The 15,943-nt window shown below is 36.4% G+C and overlaps 1 protein-coding gene and 1 pseudogene across 5 annotated transcripts in view; one reads left to right on the top strand and one right to left on the bottom strand.

The window, feature by feature from the left end:
* The window catches only part of REV3L (REV3 like, DNA directed polymerase zeta catalytic subunit), a 177,297-nt gene that overhangs the window by 129,002 nt on the left and 32,352 nt on the right, over nt 1-15,943 (bottom strand). The gene's annotated exons all lie outside the window — the stretch shown is intronic.
* LOC112658782 (U6 spliceosomal RNA) lies at nt 13,553-13,645 on the top strand (annotated as a pseudogene).

Below are 15,943 nucleotides of genomic sequence, written 5' to 3' on the forward strand. Positions count from 1 at the left end.
TAAATGCCTAGGTTTGGTCTCTTCATTAAATGGTGCATCTAAAATCTTACTAGTTTATCCATAGGAAAATTACCTGTATTTTTTGCAGATACATTTTTGATAAACAGACTAACATGTACCATTCCTCTAGTTCTAGGTCTGCAAAGTTTTCTGTAAAGTAACATATTTTAGACCTTATGGGCCATACTGTTGTGAAACAACTCCTTAACTCTGCCACTGTAGCCCAAAAGCAGCCACAGACAGTATATATGTAAGTGAATGGGCATAACCATGTTGTTCCAATAAGATTTCATTTATGAAAACAGGCAGTGGGAGAGATTTGGTCCATGGAGAGTAGTTATGCCAATCCCTGCTCTAACTGATTAGCCTTCACCCAGAACAGAAAAGCTTAACATCTTCTTTTTTCTTTTCTTTTTAAAATAAGATGACTGGTCACCATAATCAAAATCACACTGGCTCAAGAGTATCCTAGAAAACGGAGTAAGAAATGCTTATTCTGTAACTTGCAATCCCATCTCCCAAATCTCAAACTCAATATACACAAGATTTTAAACAAAACTCTCCAGAGCTATCAAATAGAAAAACTTGGTGTGTGAACAGGAAAGGTTTATTTATCGAGTTTTTCATATTTTCTTCCTAGAATATCTTTTTAAGTTTTATATCACTGTCATTACCTCAGTCTGTATCCCTCCAAGCAAAGTCTGTCTTTGCTTCTTTCTAAAGTTTCACTCTTTCTTTCCCCATTCCCATAAAACTGCAAAATGAACCAAGCAAAACTCAAAGTCACTTAAGAAAGCAGTGTTATATCACCCATCATCTAAGAAAAAAATTAAGAATGTACACAGAGATTTAAATATTAAGATGCTTAGACAATATTACCAATAGTAAAAAAAATTGTAAATTTTCAAAAATAGGAAATTATGATCTATCTACATCACGTCTATGACTCTCATACCAATTTGCTTACTGCCTGTTTTTGTAAATACAAATTTATTATACCACATCCATTTGGAATGGTCTCTTGCTGCTTTGCTACTGGCAGAGTTGAGTAGTTCCAACAGAGACCTTCTAGCTTCCAAAGCCTAAAATATATACTATATGCCCTTTACAGAAAGTTTGCCAACCTCAGCAACAGATGGTGTTGCAGTATATTTCTTGGCATGAAGAGATATTTATGATATATTTATTTCAGGTGATATTCAGGCTTATTTCAATTATAAAAATATGTATAACACATTAAGGGAGATAATTTAAAATTTTCTTTTTGTATATGTATTTTTTCTACATATTATATAATTTCTGAAAGAGAAAGGCAGGAAGAAGTCACCTACTTCTAAATGACCTAGAAATTAAAAAAAAACAAAAAACAAAAAACCCATCCACCAACAAAAACCTAAGTATAATAATTAACTTTACAAAGGGCATATGTATATAACTTTCTGTTCTCAGTTTCTCTTCATTTTCTCTTTTCATTTGTAAATAATGCTTTGGGGTTTCATATTTATTCATGCCATTTATTTCTCCAACTAAAGCGTACATGGCTTTATTCAGGATCATTGGCTTTGGGGTGCCTGCATGCTTGAGCATCTAACTCTTGATTCTGGCTCAGGTCATGATCTCAATGTTGTGGGATCAAGTCCCACATTGGGCTCCATGCTCAGGATGGAGTCTGCTTGTCCCTCTCCCTCTGATCCTCCCCCCACTCTTTCATTCCTCTCTCAAGAAAATAAAATCTTAGAAAAAAAGAATCATTGGCTTTAAGTTACCAATCCCACATTACTAACAGAACTATATCTCTCAAGCACCAGATGTTTCAAAGGTCTATTTTATTTATACATTTGTCTAACACATCTTTGTTTTTCCAGTGCTAAACACAATTGGTTTTATTATTCATAAACACAGGCATAAATTCTCCATTCTTCAAACTCTTTATTAAAGTCCAATATTAGGTGTTAGACCTGGGCTGCTCATAATCATAGTCCTTGAACTCATGAACTTTTTACATTCTACTCAGAGATAGAGATGAGTAAACAGGCAATTACAGTATGACAAGTCTATGTTCAAAAGTATCTCAGATTTGTAAGAACATAGAAAGGCTTCCCAGAGGAAGCAACTCAGAAGAGCAAAGTGAGAAAGAATGTTGCAGTACATACAAAATCTGAAAGCAAATGAGAATATACATGGTATGGGAACAGGAAAAATGTAGTTAGGAAGGAGCAAAGAGTGCAAGGGAGAGAAAGGACAAGTATGCATGTGTAAATGTGAGTGTGAGTGTGTGTGTGTGTGTGTGTGTGTGTGTGTGTGTGTGTAGATTCTGTGACCTATGTGAGTTTGCATTTTATAAAGTTCCCTGGTGGACACACTGTGGAGAAACTAGGGACAGCATTTTAATAGGAAAATATGTTTAGGAGGTTACTGGAGTAATTCAGGAGAGAAATGTCAGTATTGATGGAGAAAACACCAAGAAGGACTTAGGGCACAGAATTTAGAGATAACTGATTGGAATTTGGGAGTAGAGTAAAAGAGAAAGAATCAAGGATGATGCAAACTTCTGGTTTAGGCAACTGGATAGATTATGAATGTCATTCAAAGAAAACTGAGAAAGGAGAGTAGGCTGATTTCTATTTTGAACTTGTGGAATTTTACATGTTTAAAGAATTTCCAAATGGAGATTTACATTAAACACAATTAGGTACACAAATGTAGAGCTTAAGAAAGAGATCTGGGTAGAGAAGACAACAGATTGGGGAGTCTGAATAACAGATGGATAAAAAAATGCTCAAGAGAATACACAGACAAAAGAAGGGGCATAGGTCAGAAACTTGAGGAATACTAATATTTAAGGAAGGAATAAAAGGATTTTGATTTATGTAGGATATGAGAGAATGAGCCCCTGGGAGGGCTGCCAGTCAAGAAAGAGAAGTAACAGTGAATACCTGAAAATATAAGTTTGTTAGCCATGGAACCAGAGAGTTCCAAGGGCCAGGAGAAACGCACAAGAGAAATGCAAGCTATGAGAGGCTGGATAAGAAACTGGAAGGACACAGATAAACTATATAGAAACACTTCAGAATGGCAGAAGAACAACCTTAAAAAACCTGCTTCTCCATAAAGGCAACAAGAACACTGGCATATTCTGTTGAAATCAACTTTTTTCAGCATTTTGGAAATAAACTAAAAGGCTTGTGATAATCCAGAGTGTTTATTCAAGAAAAGCAGGTGAATCTTAGCAAGAACAACAAGTTTTATGGTGTTCTAACTTGCCCTGGTAATCCAATCTCATCTACCTATCCCTACCCTGCCATGAGCTCCAGAACAGCTGTGAAAACAGCCAGGCAAGCAGGCAATGGAGAGACCAAAATAGATTTGCAGTTCCCCAAAAGCCCAATCACAGAAAACTGTCACCATGTGACCTGCCTGGCAGCTCATTGAAAAGCTCCATTCTCAGGACTTTATTTGATCAGACTCAGAGCTTACTCCCTGGGTATAGTCCTATCTGCAGTATCTTTATGGAAAACAATTAGCAGCAACTGTTTAACATCACAGTTACCTAAGGCAGTTTTTATCAGTTGCAGCTAGTAAGAGGCTGAACACAAACTTAAAAGGAAAAACTGAGGACTAACATGTCCATGAGAACTTACAAGGTTTTGACATAGCCCTGGAAATTTAGAAGGCTATGCACATGTTGGAGCTGTCTGCATGCTCAAAAAAGCTGAAAAGGCCCTAATCTTTCAAGATGGCTGAACTTGAGGCTTTGCACTCACACACACACATATACAGAGCTCCTCAACAAAAGGTGGAAGGATGCCTATTGGCTCAAGGTATTTAAAAGAATCTCTGGCCAACCATTAACTAACCAATAGGTTGGATGAGTAGGGTCTTCAAAGAATAGACACTGTACAGGATTAATCTAAGAAAGGCACTAAATAAATAACATCACCAACAACAGAGCAAGAACAAACCTGGGGATAGGGAAGAATATGATTTCCTTAACTATCAAAATATTTAAAATGTCTAGTTTCTAACAACAAAAAAATGATAAGACATATAAAAAAAAGAGAGAAGCATGACCCATACACAGGGAAAAAAGAAGTCAATAAAACTGCCTCTGAGAAAGCTCAAAAATTCATCTTACTAGACAAAGACTTTCTTTTTCTTTTTTTTTAAAGATTTTATTTATTTATTCATAGAGACACAGAGAGAGAGAGGCAGAGACACAGACAGAGGGAGAAGCAGGCTCCATTCAGGGAGCCTGACATGGGACTCAATCCCAGGTCCCAAGGATCACACCCTGGGCTGCAGGCAGCACTAAACTGCTGTGCCACCGGGGCTGCCCTAGACAAAGACTTTAAACCAGCTATTAAAAACATTTCAAAGAACAAGGGCACCTGGTGGCTCAGTCAGTTAAGCAGCTGACTCTTGGTTCCAGTTCAGGTCGGGATCTCAGGGTTGTAAGATTGAGTCCTGCATCAGGCTCTGTACTCAGTGAGGACTCTACTTGAGAGTCTCTCTCTCTCCCTCTCCCTTTGTTCCTCTCCCCATGCCTAAACTCTCTCAAATAAAATCTTAAAAAAGAAATTTTAAAGAAAAGATTATGTCTAAGAATTAAAGGAACGTTTGACAATCATGTCTTACCTAACAGAAGATATAAATGAATAGACAAAAATTATAAAAAAAGAATTAGGGGCGCCTGTGTGGCTCGGTTGGTAAAGTGTCTGCCCTCGACTCAGATCATGAGCCCAGGGTCCTGGGATTGAGGCCCGGAACCGGCTCCTTGCTCATTAGGGAGCCTGCTTCTCCCTCTCTCTCTGCCTGCCACTCCCCCTGCTTGTGCTCTGTCAATAAACAAATAAAAAAAAAAAAAAAAAAAAAAAAAAAAAAAAACAATAAAAGAATGAAATAGAAATGTTGGTGTTAAAAAAAGAAATTTTGGTGTTAGAAGGGCAACATGAAATGAAAAATTTACTAAAGAAAGTAAAGAGCACATCTGAACTGGTAGAAGAATCAGTAAACTTGAAGACAGGTCAGTTGACATTCTCCAATCTGAGGAACAAAAAAAAAAAAAAAAGAATGAAGAAAAAGTAACAGGGTGTCAGAGATTTATGGGATTCTGTCAACATATACATAACATGAGCTTCAGCAGAAGAGGAGACAGAGAAAGATGGAATGAATATCTGAAAACAGAATGGCAAAAAATTCCCAAATTCGATGGAAACAATCTGTGTATCTAAGCTCAAAAAATTGCAAGTAGGAGAAACTCAAATAGATCCATGCCAAGATGCATCATAACCAAACTGCCAAAGACAAAATCTTGAAAGTGACAAAAGCAATTCATCATGCACAAAATTTCCTCAATAAGGTTAAGAGCTGACATCTCATTAGAAAACATGGAAGCCAGTAGGATGACATAGTCCAAGTAATGAAAGAAGATGTTTTTTTTTTTTTAAGATCTTATTTATTTGAGAAAAAGAAAGAGAGAGCACATGCACAAGCAGGGGGAGTGGGAGAGGGAGAAGCAGGCTCCCCACTAAGCAGGGAGCTCGAACCCAGGACCCTGGGATCATGACCTGAGCCAAGGCAGACAACCTACTGAGCCACCCAGGTGCCCTGAAAGAAAAAGACTGTTAAGCAAGAATTTGATATCTAGCAAAACTACTCTTTAAAAACAAAGGAGATATGGGTGAGATAGGAAGAAAGAAGAAATTAAGATATTCCCAGCTAAATGACAATTGAGAGAATCTTTCACTAGCAGGCCTGACCTATAAGAAATAGTAAAGGGGATTTCATTCCAGGCTAAAACAAAAGGATAATAGACAGACAACATCTTAAATCCACACTAAGCAGTAAAGAATACCCATAAAGATGACTATTTAGGTAAACACAAAAGATAATAAACATGTATTTTTGTAATTCTTTCCTTCTATCTCATTTAAGACAGATGCAAAAGTTATAATTATAAGATTGTATTGATGGGCTTATAACGTGTAATGATGTTATTTGCACAAATGATGTTATAATGGAACAATGGTTTTATATATACAGGCATAGCAATATTGTGGGTTCTGTTTCAGACCACTGCAATAAAGCAAATACTGCAATAAAGTGATTCAAATGCATTTTTTGGTTTCCTGGTACATACAAAAGTTATGTTCCACACTATAATATAGTCTATTAAATGCGCAATAGCATTATATTTTTAAAAATGATATATGCACCTTAAAAAATATTTCCTTGCAAAAAAAAAAATATTTCCTTGCTAAAAAATACTAGCCATCATCTGGGCTTTCAGCAAGTCATAATCACTGATCACGGATCACCATAGCAAATACAATAATGAAAGTTCAAAATGCAAGTTACCAAAACGTGATGCAGATACCAAATGATCAAGTGCTGTTGGAAAAATGGTGCTGACAGACTTGCTTAATGCAGGGCTGCCACAAACCTTTAATTTGTTGAAAAGAAAAAAAAAAAAAGTATCTGCAAAACACAGCAAAGTGAAGGACAATGAGATATGCCTGGATGAAAATTAAATTGGGATTAATCCAAACTAAGATGTCTTAAATTAAGATGTTAAGTGTAATACCCAGAGTAACCATGAAAAAAGTAACTAAAAAACAGAAAAGAGAGAGGAGGAGGAGGGAGGGAGGGAGGAAAGGGAAGAAGGAAGAAAAATGGAATTAAAGTAGTATACTAGAAAATATCTACTTAGCATATAAGAAGACTATAATGGAAGAATAAAACAAAAGAGCATAAGACACAGAAAAAAACAAATAACAAATGGCAGATGTACAACTACCCAGAACTGGCAGGTAGTCAAAGGACACATTATTTTGCCATATCTCTCTCAACTCAATGGGAAAGATCAATTTTCCCATTTTACATTCACCAGTACAATTTGGGGTGCTACGCAAAATGAAGAGAACTTATACAAGCATCATATAAGCCAAAGAAGACACAGGACTGGAATCCTTTGCCTCAGTCATGTCTTAAACATGCTCAATATATTTCCTTGAATTAATTAACATACTCTGTAACCAGAAGAATTCTTCACTGAGGAAAAATAGGAAACGGGCTGATTTTTTATTATCTTCAAAAAATATTTATATGATTAGTATTTAGATGGAAAATACTATAACTGCTTCTCATTCTTTAGGGACCAGCTAGCTCCCTTGCTATTTCAACTTTATACACCTTCCTTTACCTATAAAAGTAAGTGCACAACTTGTTTCCTCATTTATGTCTTCAGAGCACTTATAAAAATATATTATGAACTTGTTATACATATGTTTATATACAGTGGAATCACATCATATGAGCATTTTATTCACTGTATAGGAAGGAATCAAGGGACTCAGGTGGAGAGAGAATGAATGTGGGAACACAATTAAATGGTGCTAGTGTGCCCAGTCAATAAACTTATCTAGCATCATGAGATAGGGTATATAAATCGGTTATTCCTTAGTGTCTCTGAATTCCTTGGTATATCTAAAGTGGAAGTATCTTGTATTGAGAAGAGGCAACTGAGTGTGCTTCTGTTTAAAAGATGAAGTTCATAGTTTTCATAAACCATGGCCCTGATCATGGGCCAACTATTTCAACTAGAGCTCAGCTGAAGAAAAGTGACTAGTGTCTGGGTCTGTAAGTCAGGAAAATTAAGCTGCTGGGCTTGGTGAAAGATACTGAGGTAGAATTCATGCAATTCAAGAGACTATCAAGGGAAATACTGCCTAATTCTAAAAAAGGTTTTAATCTCATACTTTTGCTTCAAATCTACTTCCCACGTAAGATGCAACTTCACTGTCTCTGTCTCCATACCTACAGTGTGAGTTCCATGAATACATGCATCATGTCTTCTTCTTCCTATTCTCAATGCTTGGCAGAGAGTCTAAATACAGAGGGTGTTTGATCCACGCTAGATAAGCATATGTGGCATAATATATATATTTGGTCTTTGTGTCTTATTCCCGGCACAGAGCTCCTAAAACCCTTGGTATTTCCTGAGCAATAGGAGTATTTTGTTACTCATACAAACCCCTTCTATCATAACTGAATTTACATTAATGAGGTGACTCTTGATCGGGTCTTAAGACAGCTTCAGAACAGAAGTTGGTTGCCAGAGGAATCAATCATATCATTACAGGGTTGGAGTTTTCAATCCCATGGCCTACCTGCCACCTCACCTCCAGAGAGTGGAGAAGGACTTAAAATTTAGTTCACCAATGGCCAATGATTTAATCATGCATTTGTGATGAAACTTCAATAGAAACTCTGGAACAATGAGGTTTGGGAAAGCTAACTGGTTGTGCATACACACTTTTCAGACACATCTGAGGCTCAGGACCTTTCTAAACCTTACCCTATGTAGGTCTTGACCTGGCTATTCATTTGTCTTCTTTATAATATACTGTATAAATACAGTGTTTTCCTGAGTTCTGTAGATTGTTCTAGTAAATTATTGAACCTGAGGGTAGGGGGAGGATTGAAAGAATCCCCAAATTTGTAATTGGCCAGGCAAAAGTGCAAGTAGCCTGGGTATCCATTTGTGGCTGGCATCTGAAGCAGGAGCAATCTTATAGAACTGATCCCTTACCCTATGGGGATCTGCACTAATTTCAGGTAGTGCCATAACTGAAATGAGTTACAGAACACCCACAGCTGATGTCAGAGAATTGAGAATTTATTGCTGGAAAACCAACATAATGATACTACCTTTTGAAGAGGGCTTTCATCTTAGTCTTTGACTAGTCTTAGTCTTTGACTGCCTTTACTTTTCTCTCTTTATAATTTCTTTTCAAAAGCTAACAAAGATATTTATAATATCTTCCTATCTTTTCCTATTTGAAAGGGGATGAGAAGGGATGAATTAAGGATCAACTTTCCATATTAAACAGTAAACTAACAGCAAAAAATACAAATGTTTCTAAAATTAAGAATGTGATGAAATGGCATGTCCAAAATTCATGTGTAATTTAGTTTGCAATTATTACTATAGAAGGGAAACCAGTAAGGGACGCCTGGGTGGCTCAGTGGCTGCGCATCTGCCTTCAGCTCAGGGTGTGATCCCGGGGTTCTGGGATTGAGCCCTGCATCGGGGTCCCCTCCCTGTGGGGAGCTGCTTCTCCCTCTGCCTCTCTCTGTGTCTCTCATGAATAAATAAAATCTTAAAAAAAAAAAAAAAAAAAACAAATAAACAAGGAAAGGAAACCAGTAATTACTTTGAGTTTCACAGTGATTGCAAATGTCAGTTCAGGTACTACTACTGGCTTACACAATATGGTATACCATCACATTTTTCTAAAAAGTCTAGCCTTAAAAAAACAAAAAAACAAAACAAACAAAAAAAAACTAAACTGTTTTCAAGCCAGAATCTCCAAGAAAATGTTTACCTTTCATAAATGTCATAAAAATAACTAGTGTTTATAACCTTTGCTAAAAATAAAATTCTGGCTTGTAAAACAAATACTGCTTTGGGGCGCCTGGCTGGCTCAGTCTCAGGTTCATGAGTTCAAGCCCCACACTGGGTGTGAAGCCTACTTAAAAAACAAAAAAACAAATATTGTTTTAGTTTCAGATGTTTTACAGCCAGAATAGTCACACATGTTAATCTTTGTGGTATTTCAATTCAGAGGTAAGTAATCCAAGGTTGAAGTAAAATTAATAATCCGATTACTATCTGAAAATTCACCTCCAGTGATATAAAACAGTATTAATAGCTAATCAAGATAAAGTTACTATCCAGTCAAATTTGTATGTAAATGCCTGAATTTTCTTTTAAAGACACATCAATAAAATGTTACAGGTAATTAAATTAATGCAAATCTAGTAAACTGTTCAATCATACTTAATGGTAGTTGAACACTGAAGGACTTTAAAATTTTACCTATACAAGAAAGTAAAAAGACAACACATGGAATAAGAGAAACTATTTAGGAATCCTGTTTGATAAAGGACTTGTATCTAGAATAACTCTTTCACCTCAATATTAAAAAGACAACCTAATTTTAAAATGGGTAAAATAAATAGGCATTTCTCCAAGAAGATATAAAAATGGCAAGTACATGAAAAGATGGCTCATTATCAATAGCCATCAATGGGATAAATGCAAATCAAAACTACAATGAAATACACTTCATATCCACTAGACAGCTATAATAAAAAAAAAAAGTGAGGCAATAACAAGTGTTGTTGAAAAACTGGAAACCTCATATATCGCTGTTAAGAATGTTAAATGTATAGCTGCTTTGGAAAATAGGCTGGTAGTTCCTCAAAAGATTAAACACGAAGTTATCATATGATCAGCAATTCTATTCCTAGTTATATGCCCAAGATAAATGAAAATATATACCCACAAAAACTTGTACATGAATGTTCATAGTAACATTTTTTCCTAACAGCCAAAAGGTAGTAATAACCCAAATGTCCATTAACTGATGGATAAATATAACATGGACTATCCATACAATGGGATATTTATTCAGCCATTAAAAGGAATGAAGTACTGATACAACATGGATGAACAGGCAAACTGTAAACTGTATCTGAATAAAGCTCTTAAATAATTTTTTTAGCCCATTCATGCTCACTGGATTTTCTTTTTTCTGGAGGTCTCTAATGAAAAGACCTAATTTTGAATATACCATTAAAATCAATGCATTCGGGATCCCTGGGTGGCGCAGCGGTTTGGCGCCCGCCTTTGGCCCAGGGCGCGATCCTGGAGATCTGGGATCGAATCCCACGTCAGGCTCCTGGTGCATGGAGCCTGCTTCTCCCTCTGCCTATGTCTCTGCCCCCCCCCCTCTCTCTCTGTGACTATCATAAATAAATAAAAATTTTTAAAAAATCAATGCATTCATTAAAATGAATTATTAGATTTGCATCACAGAAATAAATTATGACTAAATTAAGAGAAATACAAACATTAGCTTCTAAAACCACTTATATGTCTCTATTTCCACTTGATGATGCACTAAGTATACTATTTTAAACATTCAATCACATTAAGATATGTTGTCAATTAGCAATGTTCTACTTAAAGTGATCATTACCAAAAACAGATAAAGCAATTAAAGATTAAAAACTGTCAATGTAAGAAAGTTTTTAGATAATAAAACTTTCAGACAATAAACTTAATAAAACTGACCTACCATACACACTTAATAGTTGCTCTGTCGAAAGGTAGAAGCAGCATAGCCTCCTCGCACCCCTCAAACCACCCCATCCAAAAATATTGTACAAGAATTCAATGGAAGTTTTCTTAGAACTACATTCAGTTACTTAACAGTATCAGACCGATATGGCCAGTTAGCTCTACTAAGCATAAAACTGGTTATAGGGGAGCCTGAATAAGGCAGTTATAAGTCATGAAAATTATGAAATGTTGGACAAAAACATATTGCCAAACATATCAAAAACAATGCAAACCAGAAGTCAGTGGAGCGTCATCTTTAAAGTATTAAAACTGAAAAAAAAAGTATTAAAACTGAACTTTTTTAGTGGTTGCTTTAGAGGTTGCTGTTTACATTTAATCTACAACCACTGTCAAATAGCATTATATTGCATTTCACAGGTAGTACCTTAAAACAGTATTCCAAATTCTCTCTCCTACCCCTTGTAACATTGCTTCAAATTTCACTTAACTATAAGCTATAATCACCCAATACATTGTGTGTATTATCTATTATATCCACTTAGGATAGAAAACAAAAGGTTTTATTTTACACCTTCATTTATTCCTTCACTAACTCTCCTTTTCTCTGAAAAGCTTCTTTTAACATTTCTTGCAAGGCAAGTAACAGCTCTTATTGGTGACAGTTCCCTCAATTTTTATGCCTGAGAAAGTTTTCATTTTTCTTTCACTTTGAAAGACCATTTCAATATATATGGAATTCTAGGTTGGTGATTTTTTTTCTTTCAACACTTCTACACTACCAGGTGTAGATTCGGTATTTGTCATATTTGGTGTCCTCTGAGCTTCCTGGATTGGTAGTTTGGAGTTTTCAACTCTTAGCTATTAGCATTTCAAATATTTGTTTTGCTCCTTTCTCTCTTCTCTATCAAAGGCATTCCTTACTTGTTACAGTGCTTTTGATTGCTAGTATTTTCTTTTGACTTTTTTCTTAGAATTTCAATCTCTCTGCTTACATTACCCATCTGTTCTTACATGTTGTTCACTTTTTCCATTAGAGCCCTTAGCATATTGATCATAGTTATTTTAAATTTCCAGTCTGACAATTCCAAAATCTCTGTCGTATCTGACTAGGAGTTAGGCTGTATTTACTGTAGCTATGGGTATCAAAACTAAAATTTCCTCTAACGTCCTTGTCTTTGGGTTTCCCTAGAAACTCCCTAAATAAAGTACAAACCCTGCAGTTCTTTCGTCTGTAATCCTCTATTATTATACAGGAGCCCTGTTGATGTAGAGGTAAAGTGTGGGGAGAGGGGAACTATTCCATAATCCAAGGATGAGGTCTGAGTCTTTTAGTGGGTCTGTATTCCTGGCTGTGGCTTTTGAAAGTGCCTCTCAGCAGTTTTTCCTCTCTTAGAGAGACAGCAAGGCTAGAGAAAAAGTTGGTTTCCCCAAGCTGGTTGGGCTCTGGTGGTTTCCCTTTTAAGCAGGGAAAAAACAGAATGCTGTGGGCTTATTTCAAAATGGTTACTATTCCTCTCCTGCGGGAAGCATGAGGAAATCCACCTGCCTTCCGATCTTAACAGTGAGAACCTGGTGGAGCCTGTGGAGGAAAAACTCACAAGAGCGTGGGAGCCATCCTAAAACTGGACCCCCAGGAGTGTTTAACTATCAAGCTAATCCACACTCAGCTTCTGGCAGGTCATCAGTTACAGTTAAGTTTTCCTACTAGTTCCTGGCTTCATTAGCTTATGCTCCCAGCAAGCTGTGATTCTTTGTATTTGCCTGTCTCTCCAGTTTTGGGGGCATTAGTTTACTCTGTGATCTCAGTTCTCTGATGGATCTAAGAAGAACTGTTGCTTTTTAGTTTAACTTTGTTCCTACTATAAGGACAAGAGTGACAACTTCTAATTTCTTTCATGTCTGAGTGGAAACCTGAATTCAATGTCCTTTAGATTCTCATCATTCCTTGAACACTTTTTTATTTTCTGAAACAAGAAGGTGTTCAGGTTCATCTTGCACTTTTCCCAAGGGAGTCTTGGTTACTTTTAGTGGAGAATATTATTTAGAAATCAAGATCTGGACACAAAGTATCCTCAATGCTAAGCGGGTATCATTACTTCTAGAATCCATGAGCACATACTAGGAAATTTATATATTTATATACATACACATACCCTATATTTATTTCTCTATCTATCCATCCATCCTTCTCTGTATATGATAAAAACTATACTCATACCTCCAATTCCTTTTTTCATTTGATACCTCCAATTCCAACCCAATATCCTAGAAACATTCTAGTTGTCCCTATGTCCATGTTTCTCTTTTGTTCAACAGTAAGAAACCTGGTTCCCATTTTCCTTACTGTATTGTTTGCACAATCCTTAAAAACATAAAAAGTAGTTTCAGAACTCCTATCCACTACCACTGAGAAAAGTACATCTAATAAAATTGGAATGATAGATTAGCATGGTCCTTGCACAAGGATGACATGGAATACTTGTTTTTTGTTCTTTTCAGGGGAGGGGGGTGGGCAAAGAGAGGAGGAGTGGTAAAATTTCCAGATAATAAAATGCACAAATACTAACTGCATCTTATTAATTTTGACAAATGTATGTAATTTGATGAGTTATGGAACAATTCCCACTTTCATCACCTCCAAAATTCCCTTGTGCTGCTTTTTAGTCAATCCCCACCTCCTCTGAAGCAATCACTGTTCTGATTTTTCACAATAGTTTTGTCTAGCACTTCATAAAAATGGCATATTCTTTTATGTCTGATTTCTTTCACCCAGCACTATTTTAATGTTCATCCAGGATACCACATTATGAGTAGTTCATTCGTTTTTGTTGTTCCATAGTAACTCCTTGTATGAAGATATCAGTTTGTTTACCCATCTTATATATGAGATAAAAGATTCAGGAGTACCTCAAGTCACACAGTTAACTGGATAAGAATTCCAAGGACCTCAGAACCAGAAGTATTCTAAACTCTTGATTCTTGGTTTGGTGTTCTTTTCACTTTAGCAAAGTACCACTCAAACAAATTTTAAAAATAACTAAGGCACCTGGGTGGCTCAGTTAGTTAAGCATCTAACTCTTGATTTCGGCTCAGATCATGATCTCAGGGTCATGAGATCAAGTCCCACATTGGGCTCCATGCTCAGCAGGGAGTCTGCTTGAGAGTCTTTCCTTTTCCCTTTTCCTCTGGCCACCCCCCCCCCCCCAACCCACTCACAAGCACACTGTCTAAAATAAATCTCTAAAGGGCAGCCCCGGTGGCTCAGCGGTTTAGTGCCACCTTCAGTCCAGGGGGTAATCCTGGAGACCCGGGATCAAGACCCACATTGGGCTCCCTGCATGGAGCCTGCTCCTTCCTCTGCCTGCATCTCTGCCTCTCTCTCTGTGTCTCTCATGAATAAATAAATAAAATCTTTTAAAATAAAATAAAATAAATCTTTAAAAAATAACAAAAACTCCAGGGATATATTTTTATCATATTTAGTGATAAGGAACTACCTATATGTAATCACATCACAGATGTGATATTTTTCAAAATTATCACTGTGATACTTTCCAATGAGTTTTTTTTTTTTTTTTAAAGATTTTATTTGACAGAGAGAGAGTATGCGTGCATGCACAAGCAGCAGGAGTTGCAGGCAGAGGGAGGGGGAGAAGCAGTTTCCTTACTTGAACAGAGTACTATGTGGGGCTCGATCCCAGGACCCTAGGATCATGACCTGAGCTGAAGGCAGACACCTAACTGACTGAGCCACCCAGGCACCCCTCCAATGAGTTCTTAACAGGAAATGAAAAATATCCAAAATTATTATTTTTTTTAAATATCCCAAATTAAAAGGTTATTGAATCAAATGCAAATATTTTTAGTATCAGACCTTTAAGAATAACAGTTAACACTGGCATTTCTTCTATAATCCATACTCCTTCCTAATCCTTCTACCAATGCTGATTTCAAATTTACTTGACATTTCTTAAAGATCTCTTAAACATTTACCTTATAATCAGTTTTCAGTGAAAGTAATTTATACATTCATTAATTTCTTCAGTTTAAACCTATAAACTACCAAGAGGAGTACTCGCCTAATTTTAGCATTTCTAGGCAATTTTTAGCCTTTTGAGTCTCTCAAGTCTGTCAAATCATCTAATTCCCTATTTAGAAAACCTATCAATCTCTCTCTCTTTAAAACATAACAAAAAAGACAGTTTTTCTTCAACCCATAATCTTTAAGCTCCTTCTCAAACCACAATTAACTTACTAATTCTGATCTAAGGACAGTAATTTTTCTGTACTGTGAAATGCTGACTACTTACCCCTCATGATAAAAGTGTATGGTAGTACCATTCAAGGTGACCTTAACTCACTGCTATGAACTGAAGGGCCAAAAGCAGAACACAAAGAGTGAGACTGCCATTAGGCAATGTTGTCCCACTACCTCTCCTACTGCCCCAAACACCCTGCATGTTGGCCCAATCTAGCTGAACTTCCCGAAGATGAAGTAATAGAGAGAGTAACAGAGAATTTGAGAGCTCTTTGTCAAAAGCTATGAACGAATCTATGGATCTGTAATATTTTATGTAACCTCCATTGTAAGGTTCCCTTCTAATAGGTTTTTTAGATATCTCATGTATTCCAAAATAACATCCATCTCACAAGAACATGGTGAAATATAAAGTATACCTTGATGCTCCCACAAGTTAGGGGTTATTATTTAATTTTCCTTATGTGAGAGAACAGATTAAATTTAGACTTCATCAATCTATCATATATACGATGACCCAAGAACTTAGTCTGTAA

Source organism: Canis lupus, chromosome 12, assembly GCF_003254725.2.
Source record: "Canis lupus dingo isolate Sandy chromosome 12, ASM325472v2, whole genome shotgun sequence".
Classification (NCBI taxonomy): Eukaryota; Metazoa; Chordata; class Mammalia; order Carnivora; family Canidae; genus Canis; species Canis lupus.